The sequence below is a fragment of the Schistocerca cancellata genome, chromosome 2 (assembly GCF_023864275.1).
Source record: "Schistocerca cancellata isolate TAMUIC-IGC-003103 chromosome 2, iqSchCanc2.1, whole genome shotgun sequence".
Lineage (NCBI taxonomy): Eukaryota > Metazoa > Arthropoda > Insecta > Orthoptera > Acrididae > Schistocerca > Schistocerca cancellata.
The window spans coordinates 444,678,198-444,689,109 of record NC_064627.1 but is presented as its reverse complement, the minus strand read 5'-3'; the positions used below and the strand labels follow the sequence as shown (position 1 = coordinate 444,689,109).

Below are 10,912 nucleotides of genomic sequence, written 5' to 3'. Positions count from 1 at the left end.
GATGTCCATCCCAATCACCTTGAGTGCTTTGGTTTCCACCAGTAACCTCTAAGGCTCAGTGTCCTACATAATAACTACTGTGAATGCCAAACTGTGTCTGCATTTTAACAGTCTGCATCAACAAAGTGTGCCTTCTGCCCCTCTGTGAGGCTACAACCAAGTAGTCATGCGATGCCAATCTTCCTGCTCAGTCCATTGATGTTACCATGCTTTCTAACCAGTTTTTGAATTGCTCCAAAGTCAAATTTATTTAATTTCAATGCCCACTGAGTCAGTTTGCTTGAAGGAACTTTTAAACTAACAACCATTTTGATACACAAGCACTCACACTATGAACATTTTACTCACAAAAATTGTAGAAGACTCTGCAGTTTGTCAGCAATGCCTACAGAGTTCTCATAAGCTCAGTAGCTAGGTTTTGTACATCCCTCTACCCATACAAACTGTTGTTGTGTCAGTACGTGGGTGTCACTTGCAGAGGTCAGTTGGTTGGGCTGGTCATTGCAGTGCAGTGTTTACCTCATCATGTGACTGTCAGCACAAGTATATATTTTGCCATTCATATTTTCTAAAATGTCATTTTGCGTGTATTGTTCATCATTTATAGTGTTTTTATAATTTATGATAGCTAAGTATATCTGTGGCTTGGTTCTAAAAGGGCAGATGTCAATATTTGTCAAAACTGGTTTTATTGGTGTACATCATGTAGTTTCACATGCTCTTCATAATGAAATGATAATTAAATGGACAACCTAGCTGCAAACAGGCGTTGATATACTTCATTGGGGACATGTTGAAAATGTGTGCCCCGACCGGGACTCGAACCCGGGATCTCCTGCTTGCATGGCAGACACTCTATCCATCCGAGCCACCGAGGGCACAGAGGATAGTGCGCCTGCAGGGACTTATCCCTTGCATGCTCCCCGTGAGACCCACATTCCCAACATGTCTACACCACCACATTCGTAGTGTGCCTAAGAGATGTTTGCCCATCATACTCACATTAGGTGCAGTGATTAAGTACTATGTAAAGAAAGGTATGAAAGCAAACGACATTCAGGCCGATTTCCGGAATACACTAGGGGGAACTCTGCTCCTTCATATTCAACTGTTGTGAAGTGGATAACTGAATTTAAATTTGGTTGGGAGAGCTTAGATGATGATGTGTGCAGTGGTCGGCCAAGATGTGTCACTACTCCAGAAATCATTGCAAAGGTGAAAGGTGCACAAAATGGTCATGGAGGACTGCCGATTGAAAGTGCGTGAAATTGTTCATGCTTGCCAGATGTCATCTGAAAGGGTATATCACATTTTAACTGAAGAATTAGAATGAAAAAATTATCTGCTAGATGGGTTCCGACTCTTGATGCTGGATCAAAGTCACCTGAGAATGGACATATCAGAACAATGTTTGGCTCCTTTTAGAAGAAACGAACAAGATATTTTGCATCGATTTGTGACCACAGATCAAACTTGGGTGCACTACTATACCCTAGAGGCAAAACAACAGTCAAAACAATGGAAACATGCTGAATCTCTGCCACCAAAGAAAGCAAACACAATTCCTTGAGCGGGAAAGGTCATGACATCAGTGTTCTGGGATACAAAGGGGATTCTGGTTGTAGATTATCTCCCCACTGGGCAAACAATTACTGGAGAATACAATGCTAACCTTCTGGACAAACTGCAACAAAAGATACACAAAAAGGCCAGGTTTAGCAAGGAAGAAAGTCATCTTCCATCAAGACAATGCGCGCCCTCACACATGTGCCATTGCCATGGCAAAATTACATGAACTAAGGTATGAACTGTTGCCACACCCACCTTATTCACCTGGTATGGCTCCGTCAGACTTCCAACTCTTCCCAGAGCTGAACATTTTTCTTGATGGACGAAGATTCACTTCAAACAATGAATTGATAGCCGGAGTTGACAACTATTTTGCAGGCCTGGAGGAAACTCCTTTTCAAGATGGGATCAAGGTACTGGAACACCATTGGACCAAGTGCATTAATCTACAAGGAGACTACATTGAAAAATAAAAAAAAAAGTTTCAGTGATGAAAGTACTTTTTTTCTATTCCGTTCCGAGAACTTTTCAAATCACCCTCCTATACTGATCATTTTGCACTACAAGTAAATATTTTAAATAGTAAAATATGGGAGTTTTATTATAAAAATAATAAAAAAGCACTTATTTGCCCATATTAGGTACATTTCATACTCAACGTGCAACCCATCACATTACTTTTAAAGGCATGAGTTCTCACAGGTTAATGCTGTGTGATCCATTAGTACTTTGAATTTCTTGCCATACAGGTAACACCTGAAGAATGTTCCACCAAACATTAAACTCAGCATGTCCTTTTTCATGGTTGGGTAAACCATGAGTCATGTGTTGTTAGCTCAGTCAGTAGAGCACTTGCCCACAAAATGCAAAGGACCCAAGTTTGGGTCTTGGTGTGGCTGATAGTTTTAACTGCCATGAAGCTTCACAAATTTAGTTGTTGTGCCTCCTTCAATTTCACAAAAGTGGCTTGACAGTCAGCCATCCACTTGAGCTTTACACCCTTCTTCAACAACTTCATTAGCAGTAGTCTTTCAATATCGAAAAATCTCATAACAGGTGTTCTATAGTAATTAGCTAACTCTAAAAATGAATGTTGCTCTTTAGTCATTTGCGGTGGTAGGAAATTACACACCGCATGTACCAATCTCGGTTCAGTTTTATTAACATCCTGACCAACATGTGTTCTAGGTAGTTAACTTCTGCTATTTGGCCATTGGCAGCAGTCATTCATCTATCCAGAAAACTAGCCTTGCAGCTGCTTCCAGGTCACCTGTGAATGCCACCACATCCTCTGCTGTCTTGTCCTAGAATGGGTTAATCAGACTGGCAGCAGTTGAATGTAATAAAAGTGTGGTTACAATGGATGAAGTTTCACCTTCCTTCACTTCAGCTAATTCCTTCTGAATCTGCAGGTTACTTGCTCTCATAGCACCTGCTTCTTTACCCAAATCTGCATTATCTTATTAAAGATTCATTCACTTCCTGTGTAATCATCACCCATGTTTCTGACCCTGCCATTTTGGAAAATTTAATCACCAAAATAAAGAAAAGAAGAAGAAGTAGCAACAACAACAACAGAAAACTAACAGAGACAATAATAATACAACCACTTACATTATTAACACACCATTTTTTAGTCTTTCCGTCTAATCACCATCAACTGTAACCTGTACACTGCTTGGCAAAATAGCCATAGCACTGGCATGCACAACACTTCACAGTCTTTGACAGCACATATGACACACTATGCCTCAACAGATTGCACTGCATGCATCATACTGTTTACATGGCAGCAAAATCTCTCGTAGTATTCCCTCTGAATTGAAATAAGGTTGACAGGTTCCTCCACCTGCACATGCTGCGCCTTCAAGTTCCTACGACAGTAAGTTTTCTGAACCACCCCCTTGCATGTGAAGAGAAGAGGGAATTTAGTAAGTCCGCTCACCATACTCCTTTGTCAGAGCTGCAAACTGTAGCTGGCTGCTACCATGGCTGGGCCATGGTAGCAGTAACTTCTGACAGCCAGTAACTTCTGACAAAACTTACAGTGGCTGGGGTGAGCGACAACTAAGGTGGAAGGTGACATAGGCGACCATGGCTGGTGCAGTGTGTTGGAGTCAGCACTAGCCCACCAGGAGGATAGCATACTTCATTGTTTCCTGGGTGATGGTGGTAACCTGCAAGGTGCTGTGGTCAGCACAGTAGCAGAGGTGCAGATGCAGTGCAGCAGCAGCCAGTGGTGGACAGCAGAAAGCAGCCTTGGCTGCATTCCTCCTGCAGCTCAGCAAAAGTCATACAACAGCAGATGGGTTCAACCTGTGGCCTCTGAGTAATTTGCTTTTACTTCATGTATAAACTCATAAAAAGTGGAAATAATGCTGTACTGAGGTGTGACCTGGTAGCACTGGGTATGTATTTTGTGCTCTTGTCTAATACATGCCTGAACAGTTTATTGTGAAAGGCATAACTGCAATCACTAGAGACACATACTTACGCAGATGCCACTCAGCACAGTATTGTCATTGACCTTTTCATTATTGTTAGTTTTTATGTAATTGCTAAGTGCAATAAGACTTGGACCCCATGAACCAAGAACCTTGCCGTTGGTGGGGAGATTTGCATGCCTCAGCGATACAGATGGCCGTACCATAGGTGCAACCACAATGGAGGGGTATTTGTTGAGAAGCCAGACAAACATATGGTTCCTGAAGAGGGGCAGCAGCCTTTCCAATAGTTGCAGGGGCAACAGTCTGGATGATTGACTGATCTGTCCTTGTAACACTAACCAAAACGGCCTTGCTGTGTGGGTACTGTAAACAGCTGAAAGCAAGGGGAAACTACAGCCATAATTTTTCCTGAGGGCATGCAGCTTTACTGTATGGCTCAATGATGATGGTGTCCTCTTGGGTAAAATATTCCAGAAGTAAAATAGTCGCCCATTCGGGTGGCCAAGATAGACACGAAGCCCATGCCTACTACAGTAGTACAAGTTTATATGCCAACTTGCTCTGCAGATGATGAAGAAATTGATGAAATGTATGATGAGATAAAAGAAATCATTCAGGTGGTGAAGGGAGATGAAAATTTAATAGTCACGGGTGACTGCAATTCGAGAGTAGGAAAAGGGAGAGAAGGAAACATAGTAGGTGAATATGGATTGGGGGTAAGAAATGAAAGAGGAAGCCGTTTGGTAGAATTTTGAACAGAGCATAACTTAATCATAGCTAACACTTGGTTCAAGAATCATAAAATAAGGTTGTATACATGGAAGAATCCTGGAGATACTAGAAGGTAGATAGATTATATAATGGTAAGACAGAGATTTAGGAACCAGGTTTTAAATTGTAAGACATTTCCAGGAGCAAATGTGGACTCTAACCACAATCTATTGGTTATGAACTGTAGATTAAAACTGAAGAAACTGCAAAAAGTTGGGAATTTAAGGAGATGAGACCTGGATAAACTGACTAAACCAGAGGTTGTACAGAGTTTCAGGGAGAGCATAAGAGAACAATTGACAGGAATGGGTGACAGAAATACAGTAGAAGAATGGGTAGCTGTGAGGGATGAAGTAGTGAAGGCAGCAGAGGATCAAGTAGGTAAAAAGACGAGGGCTGGTAGAAATCCTTGGCTAACAGAAGAAATATTGAATTTAATTGATGAAAGGAGAAAATATAAAAATGCAGTAAATGAAGCAGGCAAAAAGGAATACAAACATCTAAAAAATGAGATCAACAGGAAGTGCAAAATGGCTAAGCAGGGATGGCCAGAGGACAAATGTAAGGATGTAGAGGCTTTATCTCACTAGGGGTAAGATAGATACTGTCTACAGGAAAATTAAAGAGGCCTTTGAAGAAAAGAGAGCCACTTGTATGAATATCAAGAGCTCTGATGGAAACCCAGTTCTAAGCAAAGAAGGGAAAGCAGAAAGGTGGAAGGAGTATATAGAGGGCTTATACAAGGGCGATGTACTTGAGGACAATATTATGGAAATGGAAGAGGATGAAGATGAAGATGAAATGGGAGATATGATACTGCGTGACGAGTTTGACAGAGCACTGAAAGACCTGAGTCAAAACAAGGCCCCGGGAGTAGACAACATTCCATTAGAACTACTGACGGCCTTGCGAGAGCCAGTCCTGACAAAAATCTATCATCTGGTGAGCAAGATGTATGAGACAGGCGAAATACCCTCAAACTTCAAGAAGAATATAATAATTCCAATCCCAAAGAAAGTAGGTGCTGACAGATGTGAAAATTACCGAACTATCAGTTCAATAAGTCACAGCTGCAAAATACTAACGTGAATTCTTTACAGACAAATGGAAAAACTGGTAGAAGTCGGCCTCGGGGAAGATCAGTTTGGATTCTGTAGAAATGTTGGAACACGTGAGGCAATACTGACCTTATGCCTTATCTTAGAAGAAAAATTAAGGAAAGGCAAACCTACGTTTCTAGCATTTGTAGACTTAGAGAAAGCGTTTGACAATGTTGACTGGAATACTCTCTTTCATATTCTAAAGGTGGCAGGGGTAAAATACAGGGAGCGAAAGGCTATTTACAATTTGTAAGGAAACCAGATGGCAGCTATAAGAGTCGAGGGGCATGAAGAGGAAGCAGTGGTTGGGAAGGGAGTGAGACAGGATTGTAGCCTCTCCCCGACGTTATTCAATCTGTATATTGAGCAAGCAGTAAAGGAAACAAAAGAAAAATTTGGAGTAGGTATGAAAATCCATGGAGAAGAAATAAAAACTTTGAGGTTTGCCGATGACATTGTAATTCTGTCAGAGACAGCAAAGGACTTGGAAGAGCAGTTGAACGGAATGAACAGTGTTTTGAAAGGAGGATATAAGATGAACATCAACAAAAGCAAAACAAGGATAATGGAATGTAGTCGAATTAAGTCAGGTGATGCGGAGGGAATTAAATTAGGATTTGAGACACTTAAAGTAGTGAAGGAGTTTTGCTATTTTGGGAGCAAAATAACTGATGATGGTTGAAGTAGAGAGGATATAAAATGTAGACTGGCAGTGGCAAGGAAAGCATTTCTGAAGAAGAGAAATTTGTTAACATCGAGTACAGATTTAAGTGTCAGGAAGTCATTTCTGAAATATTTGTATGGGGTGTAGCCATGTTTGGAAGTGAAACATGGATGATAAATAGTTTGGACAAGAAGAGAATAGAAGCTTTCGAAATGTGGTGCTAGAGAAGAATGCTGAAGATTAGATGGGTAGATCACATAACTAATGAGGAGGTACTGAATAGAATTGGGGAGAAGAGGAGTTTGTGGCACAACTTGACAAGAAGAAGGGACCAGTTGGTAGGACATGTTCTGAGGCATCAAGGGATCACAAATTTAGCATTGGAGGGCAGCGTGGAAGGTAACAATCATAGAGGGAGACCAAGAGATGGATACACTAAGCAGGTTCAGAAGGATGTAGGTTGCAGTAAGTACTGGGAGATGAAGAAGCTTGCGCAGGATAGAGTAGCATGGAGAGCTGCATCAAACCAGTTTCAGGACTGAAGACCACAACAACAACTACAACAATAAGACTTAGAAGGAGTGACTCTGGCTTTAATCGTACATGAAGATAGACATGTGTCCAGTTTTCTATGCTGGAGTATTTCTTGTTAAATGTCATGCACTATCTTTGGCACATAAGAGAAATTTTATGTTTGAAGTTAAATAGAAATGAAAGTATTATGTCAAATGTCTGGAGAGTGCTGTAAGAATATTACTCAATACATGTATGAAATTAAGGTGCATCTTCAAAATTAATTTTTGACATACAAAAAACCATTATCAATGAGTGACTCTTATACCACAGACTGGGGTTGCATAGAATTCAGTTGTGTGAAAGAATCTGCAGTTTCTACTGGGTTGTAATATTCCTCATGTCATCATTGGACAATTTAACTTGCAAATCACACTTACCCCTCCAAACAAACTCCAAAGTTATGTGTGACAATTCACCTTTGCACCAGGTAAGCCCGTGATCTGTCTGCATTGTGTAGAATGTGTGTCTGTGTGTTTTATAGTAAAGAACTTGTGGGGGCACAGCAGCTTCCTAAGATCAACGTAAAAGGTGACTGAACTTCATGAAGTAAGTGAAAGATGAGTGTGTGGCGTAACTGATCAAGAGTTAAAGCTACATTGATGGGTTATGCAGTTGAATAATTCTTTCATTCAGAAGTTGCCAGTTAGTGAGCTATTGATTCAAAAGTTGAAATATCCAGCTACTTCAAACTTTATAATTTTCTCAGTGTCAAATGGTGTGGTCAGAGTATGTGCCATGTAGTCCAAACTCATTAGATTATACCACTTGCTATTAAAACCACTTGGCCTTACATATCACATATACTTTGTTACAGATACATAAAATTCAGCTGCCAAACAACAAACTAACAAATAAACAGACACATACATCCACATATATTTTGGTAGAGAGAGAGAGAGAGAGAGAGAGAGAGAGAGAGAGAGAGGTAGAGAGATAACGATAACGTTCCTTTGATGTGGTAGATGATGATAGTTTGTGTCCACACTGGGCAATGGACAGCAATAGTGTTTAACCAGTTTAACCATACAGTGCAATGATGGCAGGGCTGCTACATGGTGCAGGCTCATACCCCAGTCCATCGGGAAGGTGCCCAGTGGCAGATGACAGTCATCCACCAGGTGACCCTCCAGTGGAAAGGTGCCAATTCAGCAACATTTGGACTCAGCACAGGCAGTAGCCTGCAGCTAATGTTGGCAGAGCCTGGCAACAGCAGCTGACTGGTTCATTTTGATGTGTAGACTGGCACACACCTCCCCTTGGCTATTGGATGCTGATGACAGAAAATGAGTGCCTAAATTTGGCATTATTTGTGCTCCATACAGCGACTTCTGCAACATCAGTTTGCTGAGTACTTGTACTTGCACACTGAATACATATTGTTGCAACATGGCACCTATTTACCAAGCTTACTCATGAGCCATTACAAATGCTGTGTGCTATGCTAGTTGGAACTGTAATGCAACACTAGTTATGATGGGGTATGCTGAATAAGATTTACTTCAGATCCACAGAATTTTTCAAGCTGCAGTCTTTGTTCATAACTGATTCAGGTGTAACTATATTTACTATGTGCCTCTATCAGAGAAATTAAAATAACAAGGTCCCAGTGGAAACACTGGAAATCACTGAAACAGAACAGATACTGTTTTGGACGGAATGGCTGTTGTTAACAACTAGCCATGCAAGAAATATCTCACCAGAAGGATTCAGATTGAGGCTATACTACAAATGATGCTTCCATGTGAGGGGTGATGTATAAATTACACCAATGTGGAACTGTCACCTGCCCTGAATGTTGTGGAACTGTCTCCTGCCCTGAATGTCCAAGTTCTGCATTAGCATGTACTACAGAACACTTCTTCCAAGGTTTTTCATGTGGCTCAAAGAATGACATGATCTCCACACTAGTCTGAGCCACATTTTCAGTGATGTGACTGATACCATCCTCATTTGTGTAATTGAGGTTATGGTTCAAGCCCTTATGCCTTTGACTAAAACAATTACAGAATATCATTCCTCAAAGGGCCTAAATTGCAGATGGTATTGTTGAGCACTGTACTTTGTTGAAAATTCTGGTTACAGGATAATAATCAACTGAAGAGACTGTATCAGTTTTGACATGCCCCACCAATGGTTAAAAATTAGCCATAAGGTCTTCTTTGTCTTCTCAACCATTTCCTTTCTAGCACTGGCTTGCATCATTTATACTATTCTTTCATGTTGCTTCAAACTTTCTGGGTTGTTTGAGTGATTTATCCACAGTATTCAAAGGACTGTAGCTACTGAAGATGAGGAATGGAATGGGTTGTATAATAGATTAGTTGCAGTGTACAGAATGTTTTGGAATCAAAATCTCTCTCTGCATTAAAGTTTACATTCAAATAAATCTTCTTGTGACTTAAAACTGTTGGCTGAGTAGGTTTCCACTTCTAGGTCATTGCCTTACAATAGAAATCCTCTACCACATTATTCACCTGAGCATGCCTCAAGAGTCAGCTCAAAGCCAGTTTGTATCTATTGACATGCAGCAGTTGGATCACGGTCTTTAACACATTTTATTTCAGTCCAGATGCTATCTTCACTCCACTCTAGACAATATTACTTTAGGATTGATGACTGATCAGTATTAAATTTAGGTGAATACATTAAGCAAAAGAAACCTTAAGAATAAAACCATACTTTAATTTGCTCCAACTTGAAATTCCGTTAGAGATCACCATCAACCACTTGACTTCTACTGTTGGATATAGCCCTTCTCTAGGCTTTTTTTTATGCGTTATAAGCTTCTGCCTCTGTATATTTTATGTCATCCACCCATCTTCCTGCAGGTCTTCATCACCATCTTTCCTTATCTCATGCAACCCACTGCAAAGAAGTCGCTTAGTCCATCTTCCACCTATTCAGCAGTCTATAAGTCCTTGCTATCTCCATTTAATTTTCAGTACAGTTATAATTATCTCCTTCACTCCAGCCTGTTGTGTGATTCATGTGCTTTTTTCCCTGCTTCTCTGTTACTTGCTGAGCAACTCTTAAGTCTTTGAATGGTTTTCACATTTGAAGTCCATGATCACTCTCATAGGTCAAAATTGGTAACATGCACTGATTGTGATTGTTAAGTTTTGTTTTCATATACAGTAGGTGCTTAGTTAGTAAAATCCTATTTAGCTCAACAATAGCACTTTAGGCTATTTTATTTAGATGATCTAAACACAAAATTAGAAAAATATGGAATGAAGATTAACAAGAAGAAAACGGAAAGCATAGTAATTGGAGGAAAGTGGAGAAAATGCCATATGAAAATAGGGGGAGAGGAAATAGAGCAAGTGAATAACTCGAGAAGTGTAATAATGGCTGATATGTATTGCTCAACAGAAATTAGGAAAAGAATTGCAATGACAAAAGAAGGATTCAAGAGGAAACAGAAATTACTTTGCAGACCACTAAACAAAGATCTGGGGAAAAGACTTGCCAAATGTTACATCTGGAGTGTTGCACTATATGGTGCAAAGGCCTGGACATTGAGGAAGGAAGATGAAAGAAGATTGGAGGCACTAGAGATGTGGATACAGAGAAGAATGGAAAAAGTGAAATGGGTAAACTGAGTAAGGATTGAAGAAGTATTAAGAAGCGTTGGAGAAGAAAGAAACATGCTGAAAGTCATCAGAAAGAGAAAATGGAACTGGATTGGACATTGTTTGAGGAGGGACTGTTTATTGAAGGAAGGAATAGAAGGAATGGTTGAGAGAAAAGAGGGGAACAGGAAAAAGAAGATATCAAATGCTGGA

At 40.3% G+C, this 10,912-nt stretch overlaps 1 non-coding gene across 1 annotated transcript; it reads right to left on the bottom strand.

The window, feature by feature from the left end:
- Positions 1-804: 804 nt before the first annotated feature.
- Positions 805-879, bottom strand: Trnaa-ugc (transfer RNA alanine (anticodon UGC)). The gene has a single exon. It is a non-coding gene; the product is annotated as a tRNA-Ala (tRNA).
- Positions 880-10,912: the final 10,033 nt, after the last annotated feature.